At 45.2% G+C, this 15,086-nt stretch overlaps 1 long non-coding RNA gene across 1 annotated transcript in view; it reads right to left on the bottom strand.

The window, feature by feature from the left end:
- The window catches only part of LOC102147588 (uncharacterized), a 452,754-nt gene that overhangs the window by 373,007 nt on the left and 64,661 nt on the right, over positions 1 to 15,086 (bottom strand). Inside the window, exon 10 of the long non-coding RNA XR_011431371.1 lies at positions 12,886 to 13,155. This is a non-coding gene — a long non-coding RNA (uncharacterized lncRNA). The remainder of the gene's footprint in view (positions 1 to 12,885; positions 13,156 to 15,086) is intronic.

Consider the following 15,086-nt stretch of genomic DNA (forward strand, 5'->3'; position numbering starts at 1 on the left):
AACAAGACAAGGGTGCCCACTTTCACCACTCCTATTCAACATAGTACTGGAGGTGCTGGCCAGAGCAATTCGGCAGGAAAAAGAAATAAAAGGAATCCAAATAGGTAACGAAGAAGTAAAACTCTCGTTGTTTGCAGACGACATGATCTTATACATAGAAAACCCCAAAGAATCCACAGAAAAACTATTAGAAATAATCAACAACTACAGCAAAGTAGCAGGGTATAAAATTAACGTGCATAAATCAGTAGCATTTCTATACACTAACAATAAACTAACAGAAAAAGAACTCAAGAACTCTATCCCATTCACAATCGCAACGAAAAGAATAAAATACCTTGCGATAAACTTAACCAAGGAAGTGAAGGATCTGTACAATGAAAACTACAAGACTTTCTTGAAAGAAATAGGCGATGACATAAGGAGATGGAAAAACATTCCTTGTACATGGATTGGAAGAATAAACATAGTTAAAATGTCCATACTACCTAAAGCAATATACAGATTCAATGCTATCCCAATCAGAATCCCAAGAACATTCTTCACAGAAATTGAACAAACAATCCTAAAATTCATATGGGGGAACAAAAGACCGCGAATTGCTAAAGCAATCCTGAGCAAGAAAAACAAAGCCGGCGGAATCACAATCCCCGATTTCAAAACATACTATAAAGCTACAGTGATCAAAACAGCATGGTACTGGTACAAAAACAGGTCCACAGATCAATGGAACAGAATTGAAAGCCCAGAGATAAAACCACACATCTATGGACAGCTAATCTTCGACAAAGGAGCAGAGGGCCTACAATGGAGAAAAGAAAGTCTCTTCAACAAATGGTGCTGGGAAAACTGGACAGCCACATGCAAAAGATTGAAAATTGACCATTCTTTTTCACCACACACCAAAATAAACTCAAAATGGATCAAAGACCTAAAGATTAGGCCTGAGACAATAAGTCTTTTGGAAGAGAATATAGGCAGTACACTCTTTGACATCAGTTTCAAAAGAATCTTTTCGGACACTGTAACTCCTCAGTTGAGGGAAACAATAGAAAGAATAAACAAATGGGACTTCATCAGACTAAAGAGCTTCTTCAAGGCAAGGGAAAACAGAATTGAAACAAAAAAACAGCTCACTAATTGGGAAAAAATATTTACAAGCCACTTATCCGACAAAGGGTTAATCTCCATAATATACAAAGAACTCACACTGCTTAACAACAAAAAAACAAACAACCCGATCAAAAAATGGGCAGAGGACATGAACAGACATTTCTCAAAAGAAGATATGAATATGGCCAATAGACACATGAAAAGATGTTCATCATCACTAATCATCAGGGAAATGCAAATCAAAACTACACTAAGATATCACCTTACCCCCGTTAGATTGGCAAAAACATCCAAAACCAAGAACGACAAATGTTGGAGAGGTTGTGGAGAAAGAGGAACCCTCATACACTGTTGGTAGGAATGCAAACTGGTACAGCCACTATGGAAAACAGTATGGAGATTTCTCAAAAAGTTAAAAATAGAAATACCCTATGACCCAGCCATCCCATTACTGGGTATCTATCCTAAGAACCTGATAACAGATAGCTCAAGAGTCCGTTGCACCCCTATGTTCATCGCAGCATTATTTACAATAGCCAAGACGTGGAACCAGCCTACATGCCCAGAAACTGATGACTGGATAAAGAAGATGTGGTATATATACACAATGGAATACTACTCAGCCATAAAAAAAGACGAAATTGGCCCATTCACAACAACGTGGCTGGACCTCGAGGGCATTATGTTAAGCGAAATAAGTCAGTCAGAGAAAGACGATCTCTATATGACTCCACTCATAGGTGGAAATTAGTATATTGAGAAGGAGATCTGATCGGTGGTTACCAGGGAAAAGGGGGGGTGGGGGAGGGTACGAAGGGGGAAGTGGTGTACCCACAACATGAATAACAAAAATGTACAACTGAAATCTCACAAGCTTGTAATCTATCATAACATTAATAAAAAAAAAAATCAGGTCCCTCAGAAATATCAAATCTTTCTTTTCAAATAGATGCATTCAATGCTATCAATTTCCCCCTAAGTACTGCTTTTGCTGTACCTTATAAATTTTAATGAGTTCTATTTTAATTTTCATTTAGTTTAAAATACTTTGAGACTTCTTCCTTGACCAATGTGTTTAGTAGCGTGTTGTTTAATCTCCAAACATTTTAGGATTTCCAGCTATCCTTCTGTAATCGATTCCTAGTTTAATTCGATTATGGTCTGAAAACATACTTTGTACAATCTCTATTTATTTTTGTGAAAGTGTGTTTTGTGGCCAAGATCGTGGTCTATCTTGGTGAATGTTCCATCAGAGTTTGAGAAGAATGTGTATTATCGGATGAAGTACTCTACAAAATGTCAATTAGATCACGTTGACTGATGGTGCTGTTCAGGTCAACTGCATCTATACTGATTTTCTGCCTGCTGAATCTGTTCATTTCTGAGAGAGAGGGTGAAATCTCCAAACATAACAATGGATTCGACTATTTCTCTTTGCAGTTCTGCCAGTTTTTGCCTCATATTTTGACGCTATGTTGTTAGATGTATACATGTTGAGGACCGTGTGTCTTGTTGGAGCACGGACCCTTTATGGTTATGTAATACCCCTCTTTATCCCTGATAGTTTTCCTTGTTCTGAAGTGTGCTTTGTCTGAAATTAATATAGTTACTCCTGTTTTCTTTTGGTTAGTGTTAGCATGGTACATTTTTCTCTGTCTTTATTTGTAATCTATCTGTATCTTTATTTTTAAAGTAGGCATTTTGTATACAACATTTGATTGGGTCTTGTTTTTTTAATCCACTGACAGTCTCGGTTTTTGAATTGGTGAATTTACACCATTTATATTTAGCGATTTTTTAAAAATACGGTAGGACTCATATCTACAACGTCTATAACTGTTTACTATTTATTATATCTATTCTTTTTTCTTCTCTTTTTCTGCGTTTTCTGGTTTTAGACAAGCATTTTATATGATTCCATTTGCTCTCATCTCTTACTATATCAATTGTTCTTTAAAAAAAGTTTCAGTGGTTGCGGTAGAGCTTGTAATATATGTTTATAACTGATGTAAGTCCTCTGTGACATTGCTTTCATTCCTTTCACTTATCCATATACTATAATCACCCAATACATTGTCACTATTATTATTAGCTCAGTTGAGAATAAGAGAAATAAAAGTTTCATTTTATCTTAATTTATTCCTTCTCTTCCTCTTTTTAATGAAGATCCAAGTTATCATTTTCCTTCTCCCTGAGGAACTTTTAAAAAATATTCATTGCAGAGCAGCTCTGCTGCTGATGAATTCCCTCAGTTTTTGTTTGTCTGAGAAAGGTTTTATTTCTCCTTCACGTTTGAATGATAATCTCACTAGATATAAAATTCTAGGTGGGTGGTGTTTCTTCTTCTTTCAACACTTTAAATATTTCACTCCACTCTCTTCTTGCTTGCATGGTTTGTGATGAGAATCCCGCAATTCTCATCCTTGTTCCTCTAGATGTAGGCTGTTTATTTTCCTCTGGATTCTTTCAAGATTTATCTTTTGGTTTCCTACGGTTTGAAGACGATATGTCCAAGTATAGACTTTTTTAGTATTTATCTTGTTGGGGTCTTTCCTGAGCTTCTACGATCTATGGTTAACCTGTCATTAATTTTGGAAAATCCTTGGCCATTATTACTTCAAATATTTTTCTACTCTGTTCTTTCTCTTTTCTCCTCCTGGTATGCCAATTACACATGCTACATATTTTGAAACTGTCTCACAGTTCTTGGATATTCTGGGCTTTAAAATTTTTTTTCTTTTTCTCTGTGCGTTTCAGTTTGCAAAGTTTCTATTGACATATATTCAAACTCACATATTCCTTCCTTGGCCGTATGCAATCTACAGATGAGCCAATCACAGGCCTTCTCCATTTCTTGTACAGTGTTTTTGGTTTCTAACATTCCCTTTTGATTCTTTCTTAGAATTTCCCTCTGTCTGTTGACATTCCTCATCTGTTCTTGTGTGCCATCTATTTTTTCCATCAGAGCCCTTAACATACTAATCATGGTTATTTTGGATTCTATGTGTGATAATTCCAAAACCTGTGTCAATGTGAATGTGGATCTGATGCTTGCTTTGTCTGTTTAGACGGTTTTTTCTTGCCTTTTAGCATGCCTTGCAATTTTTGGTTGAAAGCCAGACATGCTGTATTAGGAAATAGGAACTGAAATAAATAAACCTTTAGTGTGAAGTTCTATGCTCATCTGGCTAGCTGTTGGGCTGTGTTTAATATTTACCATAGCTGTGCATGTCAGAGGCTTCAATTTCCTGTAGTGTCCTTGCTTTTGTGTTTCTTGTGTCTTTAGGTTCCCCTAAATCTCCTCCTTAAACAGAGCCTATGCCTTGCAACTCTTTCAGCTATGATCCCATCACTATACTGCAGCCCTGGGGACGGGGTGGGAAGATGTTAAGGGAGGGGATATAATTAAAGCTTTTAGTGGGCCAGTGTCCCTGGGTTGTGACGTTCACAAGTGTTTCTAAGCTTTTTTTTTTTCTATTCTTGGAACTCTTTAGATGAGACAGGAAGGCTACAGGGGGCTGCAGTTGGGTAATTGCCCTTCACCCACGTGGGATAAGGCTTGGTAGTCTTTTCCCCTGCTGAGGAGGCTTCTATTACGGAGCACACTCAGGGGATATTTCAAAATCCTTTCAAAATGGTAACCTTTCTCCCCCACCCTCCCGTGCCACCAACATCAGAGTTTCTTCATGGTTCTTCACTGTGAGAACTTGGTAGGGTTCCCGGAAGTAAAACTCACGAGTAGGTGGGGCCTCCTCTTAAATGGTCCTCCAGGAGTTTCTCACTTTCATGCTGGCCCACACGCATCCTCAGCAATTTGTCAGTGTCTTTTACGTGTTTCTACCAGTTTATGGCTCTAGTGGCTTCTGCTCCAGGTAAGCGGATCTTAACTGTGATTCTCTGCATTCACCCTCTCTGAAGATCTTGGGTAGTAGTTTGCCCTGCAACCTCAATTCTCTCGTGACTTCAAGAAAAGCCATTGATTTTCAGTTTGCTCAGCTTCTGCTTCTCCTAAAGACCGTAGTAAAGACTCCCAAGCTCTTTAAGTGTTGGAGCTGGAACCAAAAGTCACTCCTCAAAGAATAATTCTTTATTTTCCTGTTCCCTTTCTCACATTTTTAAATGAGTTTAGCTGGGCCAGAGAGACACCTAAAATGGGAAGTCTGAGGAGAGGACAGACCATTGCTCTCTTAGGGGAAGAGGACAGGCAGAACTAGGGCTTCAGGGAGGACTAAGGATTCCATTTAAAGCTCACAGACTATCTGGGTGTGCTGGTAGGTTCCCAAATAAAAAATCCCAAACAGTGATTCTGCAGTCCTTGATTCAGTCATTTAGCGTTTCAGATCTGTGTAGGAGAACACCGTTCCCAGCACTTGATCATGAGTCATCTTGCCACGTCAGGCGCCACTTGCCAAGCCTTCCTTCGTGTTAGGCAGATCAGGAGAACAGAGCTGAGTCTCTGAGCAGATGCCGGAGCAAGAGCTCTGTCCCAGGATACAGGGGCCTATCTGAGGAAGCACAGATGTGACTGTGGGCCTCAGAGTCTATGCCCTCCTTGAGCAGAGGACTTCTGACTGAGAAGATCAAGTGTGGACCTCATAGCCAAAAATCCTCCTTCGAGGTTTTCAAAGAAGGAAAAACTGAAAGTATTTTATCACCTTTAAAAATTAATAAAAGGAAGGAACGCAAAATTATAGGAATTAAAATAGAGAGTCGTATTATTCTTGGATAACAAATATCTGACTTTCCTAAACAGAGAAGTGAGACCAATGAGTCCCAGCCACTCCTTTTCTTTTTGTTCTCAGTGTCAGGGCAGAGCCAAGAGGAGAAGAAAAGGTGGAACACCAAGTGGTAAGGTTCTACCTATCCCACCTGAGCTCTCCAAGGGTGACCCTTCCTGTCCTTTCCATGAGGTCCCAGGTCCATGGTCTCTGAGGATGTCAGTCGCTAGATACAGTCCCTCTCAGAAAACAGAGCCCTCAGAGGAGAGGCTCATGGGAAAGCAGTCAGAACCTGAAACATTTCTCAGATTCCTGCTCTGCCCACATCTGGGCATGAAGCAGTGATGGACCTGGGCAATGGGCGTGGCCCAAGAAGTGGCCACATGAGATGTCAAGAGTCAGAACTTCTGTCTCCTGACCTTGTGAAAGTACTTTGACTTCCTGGATGATCAGATTCTTCCTTGAAGTAACCAGTGACCTATGTTCCTCACATGGTGTTTTTGAGCCTCACGTGGGATGACATACATATAGGAATGAAAGCCCTTTGGGAATGATAAAGCAACATACATACGTGAGCTTTATTATTATCATTAACCGTGCGATCTTGAATCCTCATTCTTGGAGCTCTCCAAGTCCAATCTACCAAGGGTACCATCAAGGACATTCTACTCTGCCTCCTCAAAGATCTCTTTGCTTCTGTCTTCATCACTTTCCTGGATTCCCAGGTTGGAGAGCTTGCCAGAGCGAAGCAGAGGAGGGAAGGAAGGTGCTTTCTCTGCTGCAAAGGTGACTAAACACAATCCTTCTTTCCTGTATCCCGCTTCTTAGCAGGGCCTAAGAATTTCTAGGGCCTCAGTGAAACGTGAGATTGATAAGGGAGGGAAAATCCTCAGATTTCGAAATCCAGATTGTGAAAGTCTTGGGGAGAAGGAAACAACATAGATTGTGAGCTCAAGGAAGTGGGGGGATGTGAAAGGACAGTATGCAATGGGTGCCCCTACCTCTGTCAGACCTGCCAGGGCCCCATATATTTGTTCTGGTCCTGGCTGCAGCTATATATCTCCTGTCTCCTTCAGTCCCCGGGGCCAGCATCGCGATACCATCTGCTTTCGTCAACTGCTATGTCCAGACCCCTCCTGTGAGGTGTGTAATAGCACAACCGTGGAGGTCAATCGGCTGCTGTTCCTGGAGGACCTGGAAGATGATACTGCCTCTGTGTCCTCTCTGGCTTCCACAGCTTCTGGGACTGAGTCATCATTCACTCTGTCCTCTGCCTTCTCAGAAGTCCCTCCAGGAGACCTAACACCATCCCCTCCACCTGACCCTTCCCCACCGCCCCCCTCCGTTCTCTCACCTAACCCGACGACACCCTTAGCTGGCTTTCTTTCACCCTCACCACCGGGTCACTCTATGCCACCAGAGCCTTCTCCTCCCTTGGAGTCCAAATTCCCAGCAGACCATTGCCCACCCCAACCCCTTGCCCTTCCCCCTCTCCCACCACATGACACCCAGGCAACGGGTCCTATTCTCCAACCAGAGGCCACTCTGTCTCTGAATACGATCTTCTCTCTTGACCGCACCCTTTCCCAAGATATTAACGCCTTACCAAATTTGTCCCAGATAATCAATCCCAATGATTCACTAGCTTGTCATCACCCACCACCAAGCCTGTCTGTCTCACCACCGACAGACCACCCTTTAACTGTGACTCAATCTAAATCGGTTTCCATCTTATTGAAGTCTGTTCCAGAGAACTCATCTGCAGATAGCCCTGGTGGGTTGTCCGCTGATGTCCCAACAGTCAGAGGCACTGACCATTCAAGTCTGTCCATTTCAGAATTCTCTTGTTGTCAGGCTCCTGCCAAGAACATGTTCCTCCCCACATTATCACACTCTGATTTTCAACGAGAGCAAGTTTCCCTCAGTCTACCAGAGACCTGTCTCTGGGGAGACTCTGCTACCAATCGCATGGAGGCCAGCAGCCATTCTTTCCTTGGCCTTAACGGCCAGGCATTCTTGGCAAGACAAATAAAAAAGAGAATGGATTTCCAGATTTTAGACAAGAAAGAAAAGGAGGAAGGACTATTTTCAAAACAAATGTGCTCAGAAAACCAACGGATGTCTTCAGGGAATTCACTGCAGCCACTTGACGTACAAGACACCACAGCCCCCAAAACTGGCTGGGACATCACAGGCAAACCAGAGCAGCTGAGCATTTGTCAACAGCTACTGTATGTCAAGACTTTGGGAGAAAACTTGCAGCAGAAATATACCCAGCTCTTTTGGGGTCTTCCCTCTCTGCACAGTGAGTCCCTGGTGGCCACTCTCCTGGTTTCTAGTAGTAGTGCCCCACTAGGGTCTCATTTTGTCTTATTCAATGGAATCTGTAAGGCTTCTGCAGTCAAGATGTGGGATCAAGAATCTCCACCACTTCCCCATTCTCACCCTCCTCCCCTCCCCGATGTACATCCGCAACCCTTCTCTCAGACCAACTCCCAATCCCAGCCCCCACCTTTCACTCAGGTCCGGCCCCATGCCCACCTTCAATCCCCACTCTCAATCCTACCATCTTCTTCTCCATCCCAGATTAGGGACCATGGAGTGTCTTTCCATAGATCCCAGATTCAGTCAGACTCTCATAGCTCAACTGAAAATCAACACCTGAAATGGTACATGTTGCAGAAGCAACAAGAAAGTCTGTGGGGTTTAGTCCCTGCATTGCAAAAATCTCAAGAAGCCACTTGTCCTCGAGCTCTCACCACTCCTTTGGTCAGCCAGTCCTCCCATGCCTATGTACCAGTCTCTGTCCTTCCTGGCCATGTTCATATCACCAGCGAACCCCAGGATAAAATGGAGCTCCACATTCCAAGGAGGCTATTCTCACACCGCTGCCTCCATGCCAGTAGGAATCTAGAGTCTCTGTGTAAATGCACAGAAACATCTCGGCAAAAAGGCAGACGTGCTCACTCACAGCTCCGTCAGCTTCAGGGCCAGAGTAGCAAGGATCTAGCAGACTGAATTGAGTTTCCCAGGAAGCTTCCATGAGACGATCTCAACAAAGTTTCGACCGAGGCAGGACGTGAAGAGGAATCTTGGATATATCCTAGAGAAGAGACCAGAAGATAGTCCTCAAAGGGTCTCAGAATGCTACCTACTAAAGAGTCTGAGGGCTGCCTCAGAGACAGAAAGTAGCTGTGTGTGTCACTCAAGGAATTACTCAGGGAATGAACTCTTAAATGTCTCAAGGAAGGACACAGACCGGAATGAAGTGAAAACCATTCTTACATTACATCTAAGCCAGAAGTTTTGGCAGATCACTGCGGGGAGGGTCCCCCTCGGGGTGTGGCATTCATGGCTGGCTGAGGACAACCCATCCCCTCCTTCTGGGAGTTCCCAGAACAATATGGAAAACAGACATTTGAAAAACATAACAGTAGGTGGGGTCCACCCCCAGATGACCACTCCAGAGCTTTCTTTTCTGGATCCCAACCCCCGACAGGTGCTAGAAACCCATATTATAAGGTTTCGCGTGAGTCAGAGGTGGGGCCAACCCCTCAAAGTTCTTGAATCCATAAAATCCTATACGTTGAGAGAAGCCAAAACACGACCCCTTCCCCAACTTGACTTTCTCTCCTCAGCCAGCTATATTTCTGGGGTGGATTCCAAAGCTGAGGTTTCCAAGCCCCTTGAGGGCAGCTCTAAAAGTTTTCAGGGAAATAAGGTGAAAACAACGAATTCAGTCCCCATCCTGGATCTTCCACTCCCTGCTACCTCATCTGTGGGCAACGAAGGACAGGGGGCCCTAAAACCATCCCACTCTGATATCGACCAGGAGCTTGCCAAGGACATCCAGGCAATCGAGCATGGCAGACAGACTTCAGAGATCCTCACACACAGCTTTATAGACAAAGTGAGTCAGAGGAAGACTGCACCAGACAATAACAGATGCAGCCGAGAGGTGCCCACAAGGCAAGCTGGGGCTGGACATGTGCCAAGGGATGAGAATGTGAGTTCCAGTGATAGAGAGGACATGATTCAGGGCCAAAAGATGGTGGAGAAGAATTGAAAACATTTTTCCACGTCCACCATGAACTTCAGGGAGATATTCAAGGCTGAGGAGCTGTGCGTTCTTACATCACAATCTTGTGACATCTTGACAACCAACAAGTTGGGAAGCTCCCAAATGGCAAATATCAATGTGAGCAAAGTAGAAACTACCCTGACCAGTGACTGCCCCTCACCAAAAATACCAGTTCCCCAAGATTCCAAACCATCAGACATTAAAACACAGCTCCTTACCGAGTGGAAGTTTCAATTGAAGGGCAAGGAACATAGCCAGCCTAAAGGCTCTCCCGCTGACATATCCCTTACTTCAGATAGCTTGCCTTCCGACTCCTCACTGACTCAGTCCCAGAGCGTCTCCAGTGGGGACATGGGAGCTTCCCAGGTGCTGCAAGTCCACTTGGAGGACAATGGGGATTGGCGGGAACCCTGGGCCTCTAAGCATGTCTCATGGAAATGCCAGGATAGGAATTTCCTACCAGCTGCAAAGACAGTGAGACCTCTGGACTCCAGAGCAGGAGAATGTGGAAGCGAGGAGTCAGGAGTTGGGACGTCTAAAGCCAGAAAGAAGAGCCACTCTACTGAGGACAGAGAATTAGAGGGCACTTCCCCGTATCTGTCACAGAATGAACAGTTTCCTCCTGAAAGTTACTTCAGAAAAAAAATGAGGCCGTTTTTTCAGTGGATTAATTCCAAGAAAAAAATCACAGGGCAGGAAAGTCCCCAGCAAAAGGCCAAGTTCACGTCAACCTTTGCACCGCTCTGAGACCCAGCTCAAAGTGCAGCTCTCGTGAGCTGTGGGCCTCCTGAAGCTCATGAGCTCATGGCAGCCATCGGGAAGATCTTAGAGGAGAAACTAGCATGTAGATACGAACCTGAGGCTGCAGAGTTAAGTCAGCAGAAGGGGGAACTGCAGGCCCAGGTAGAGCCTGACGAGGGACATCCCTCCAACTACGGGGCTCTCTCTGACCCACAGCCAGGGGAATGGGCAAGGACCACATCCTGCAGCCAAGATGCTGTCCCTCCTGACAAGAGTTTTTGTACAAGGGTTAGACACAAAAGACACAGGATCAGACAGCCCTGGAAAGTTGTGGCCTTCAAGAACCAGCATTTATGCCAGAGTCAACCCCCTTCCCCACCCTACAGGGACTCTGTGCCCCATCCAAGACCCACCTACATGCATGATGTAAGCCACGTCCCTCTGGCCACCCTCACCTCTAATGAAAGCACTGTGTTCAGAGATCTGACTCTTCGATTCAAACAGGAAATGCTTCTCCAACACTTCCAGGGAGGAAAAATGTCCCCAAAGAAATCATTCAGTCCTTGTTGAGAAAGCATTGCAGTTTTCACGGGAACACATCCCCTGATGAGAACCATGGTTAGCACAACCAAGGATACTGATCGTCCTCAATAAATGTTTCTGCTAAGACAGAGTAGTGTTCTCTGTGTGGTGCTTTGGGGGAGTGGGTTTGGGGTTGCCAGCGCTTATGCTCAGGGAAAGGAAGGAGGGAAGTCAGCTCTGACTGATTGCCTCTTTTGGTTTCTGCAAGATGACCAGTCCCTTGTAGGGGGCCTGACAAGTGGCTTTCTCAGTTTTATCTTGGGTCCTGTATTTGACCTTACTCAGATGTCCTGTACTTAAAACACTTTAGTTTTTCATAAAAAGTACAAAAAGTTTACTCTAACAACTTCCGGGCCTTTTCAAAATGAGAGAAACCTTCAAGTCCAGAACTTGGCTCAACTTGTCTTTCCATCTGCTCCCTCACTATCCTGAACTATACACAGCTGCAGGGTGGGATGCGTTCCTCTGGAAGGATACAGCCAGAATTTCCCCTCGTTGCCTCAGAAAGTTTTGGAATTGGAAGTGTGGGGGTGTTTAGGCCCTGAGGTGAGTGGCAGGGGGAAATGCTGCTCTTGGATCTCTTGGTGAGGAACGAATGTCACCTGCTCCTAAGAGCCTTTCTCTCCCTCAGGAAGTCTGGGTGGTGGGCCACGTCCCCACGCCTCAGCTGACCCTAACGAAAATGGGGAGCAGTCCACCCTTCCCCTTCCTCTACCCTTCCTGGAGCGGAAGGGAGGAGAGAACTCGCAGCTCTGAAAAGGACCAGAGATAGGAATATTTTCCTGAAAACGGTGACTTACCTTCATTTAGAAAACGTTGCTGATTCCTGAGTATCTCACAGGTGAGCAGTCAGTGCAGGTGTGTGTATGGATGGGTTTTGCGATTGTGGACACTGGAGTGGCCAGGGCGGGGTCCAGGAACTGGGTGGGTCCCGCCGAAGAATCTGTTATATGTGGGGTGTTAACCTGTCTGGAAGGCACATTCTGAGCTCAACAATGAGGTCTCCCCGCATGTGAGGACACGTCAAGGAAAGGGCAGGGCCGCTCCCGAGGGAAACTTCCTCAGGATGCCCAGCTTGGTAGAATTATTGCAAGACCAAGAGATCACCTGGCTATCACTTGTAGGAATGGTCGTCGGGCAGCCACTCAGAATTTGGGGCAAAAGGAGACAACAAGTAGGGAAAAAGGAATGGTGAAGTGAGTGGAAAAGGAAGGAAAAAATGAGCAGGGGAAGAGTGACCTTATCATCACTCCTCATGATCCCTGAGGGTCACTTCGAGCTCAAAATGTCCCTTCCAGACAGATTAACACCCCTCATCCTGGCCATCCACTCCACCCAGCACTACCTTACCTAGGCCTCACCTCCTGGAGACTAATCAGGGCTGGGGGGAGCACAATGATACCGCTGCAGCTAAGAGAACTTGGGATAGTCTTCGAGATTGAAGACAGTATCTCCAGGAATGTTGTCAAGGAGGTTGTCCTCTCATTTGGTGCCTGCCTTCCCAGCCATGCTGCATCTTACACCAAGGTTACAGTAATTTAGGGGTGTGTTAGTTACTATATAACAAATACCCCAAAAGTTAGTGGCTTAAAAAACCGAGTATTTATTAATTCATAGTTTCTGTTGGTGAGGAATCTAGGCAAGGCCTACCTGGGTTCTCTGCTCCAAGGTCTCTCACAAGGCTGCAATTAAGGTGTCAGCTGGGGCTGGGGTCTCATCTGAAGGCTTGACTGGGGAAATACACACTTCTTTGCTCACTTCTACAGTTGCTGGCTGGATGCAGTTCCTCAAGGCCTGTTGGACTGAGAGCCTCAATTCCTGGATGGCTGTTGGCTGGAGTTGGCTGGAGGCAACCTTCAGTTCCTTGTCATGTAGGCCTCTCCAACATGGCAGCTTGCTTCATCAAAGCCAGGAGAGAGTCTGCTAGCAAGACAGAAGGCACAATCTCGTAAACTAATGAGGGAAATGATATCCCATCACCTTTCCCTTATTCTATTAGTCAGAAGCATATCACGCGGTCCAGCTTACACTCAAGGGGAGCAGTTTATGCAAGGGTGTGACTAGCAAAAGAAGGGATCTTTGGAACCTTCTTACAACTCTTCCTAACACAAGGGTTTTCTTCTTGGCCATCCCACTGAGTTCACCGAAGCAAAAGTGACCAAAGGGACCAAGTGGATCCTTGTGCTCATCCATATCCACGTCATCAAAGTTAAAGCTGTTTAATGGCTAAGCGGAGTAACGTCTGGTAAGAAAAACATCAAAGAGATTGAAGCACCCAAAGAAGGAGGGAAAGGTGGCATGGAGGTAAAGGCGGTGTGGGGTCATCATGAATGGTAAAGTGAAAGGAGCCCTTAGAGCCACCTGCCTCACCACTGCCAGTATTCAGACTTAGAGGGGAGGAAAAATTAGGTGCAAGACGGCTCATCCTGGCTCCGCCACCGTATCTCCACTCTGCTCTAGCTCCCCGACTATAGGCCTAAAGAAGCAACCTTCAGTTCCCATAGAGATAGCCAGGCCTATAGAGGAAGCAAACCCTACAGCTTGCAAGGTTTAACTTCTGCTCTTATTGATATATTTAATATAGCACATCCGTCATTTCAAATTTGCTTCTCACAGCTTGAACACCAGAGAGAATGAATCACACAATCGATGGCAAAGCCAGTACTAGGGAATTCAGCATGTAGCTCCCATTCTGGGATGTTTTCCATGAACCCATTGCCAAAGAGCTTCTAACCAAGGGAGAGGTGGTGGCTCAAAAGGGCTGACTTTCTGGCTGGGGTCACAAAACAAGTCATACCTGGTGCCCAGATATTTGCTTCTATTCAGAGAAACACTGGAGGAGGCAACGAGACAGAATTTGCACACTCAGCACATCTAGGCAGTGAACTGTCCAAATGAGGTGACAGTACCACCCAGGAGTGATCCCACACTCTTGTTCTGCTTCTAGTACTGTTTTCCTTTTTCCCAGATTCCAGTTCCTATGGGAAAGCAGGACTCTTACCAAAAGAAGGAAAACGTGTTAGCTGAACAGTGACTGGAGAGATGAGGATGAATTTCTCTAGAACCAGATTTCATGGGCTTGCTGCCTATACCCAGAGATCAGTGCTGTGCAGCTTGGAGGGCGTGGGGGGTGTGTGTGTGGGTCTCATTTACATGATATTCTGTGGCGCCCGAAGAACTTTCAGTGACATAGAATGTGATGGGAATGGGTTACCTGAATTTTTATACCCTCAAGCCCACACTCCTAACCTAATGTCAGGGCGAATAGAGTGCATGAATTGACTGGTACCTTGATGTGGCTTGGGTATGGGAAGCCCAGATCCCAGCTCAGGCACTGTGAATTTCTCTGGTACCAGGTGCTGCCTAAGGGAATCAGCTTTCTTGAGGCAGCCTTCACATGGATTAACACTCAGAACTGTGCCCTAATCTGCAGCCACAATGAAGGGGCCCAGGCTATGAGAAGGGGCTCTTCTCTCTCTCTCTCTCTCTTTTTTTTTTTAAAGATTGGCACCTGAGCTAACAACTGTTGCCAATCTTCTTCTTCTTTTTTTCTCTTTTTTCTCCCCAAATCCCCTCAGTACATAGTTGTATATTTCACTTGTGGGTCCCTCCAGTTGTGGCATGTGGGACGTCGCCTCAACGTGGCCTGATGAGCGGTGCCATGTCCACACCCAGGATCCGAACCAGTGAAACCCTGGGCCGCCAATGCGGAGGGTGCAAACTTAACCACTTGGCCACGGGGCTGGCCCCGGGGCTCCTCTTGAGGCCTTTCCTCTGGAACTTCCATTGGCGCTGGATCAGAGCCTAAATTAGGCTATTTTCCTGGGGTCACAAGGACACGTTTGGTCTTC

This window comes from Equus caballus, chromosome 23 (genome assembly GCF_041296265.1).
Source record: "Equus caballus isolate H_3958 breed thoroughbred chromosome 23, TB-T2T, whole genome shotgun sequence".
Classification (NCBI taxonomy): domain Eukaryota; kingdom Metazoa; phylum Chordata; class Mammalia; order Perissodactyla; family Equidae; genus Equus; species Equus caballus.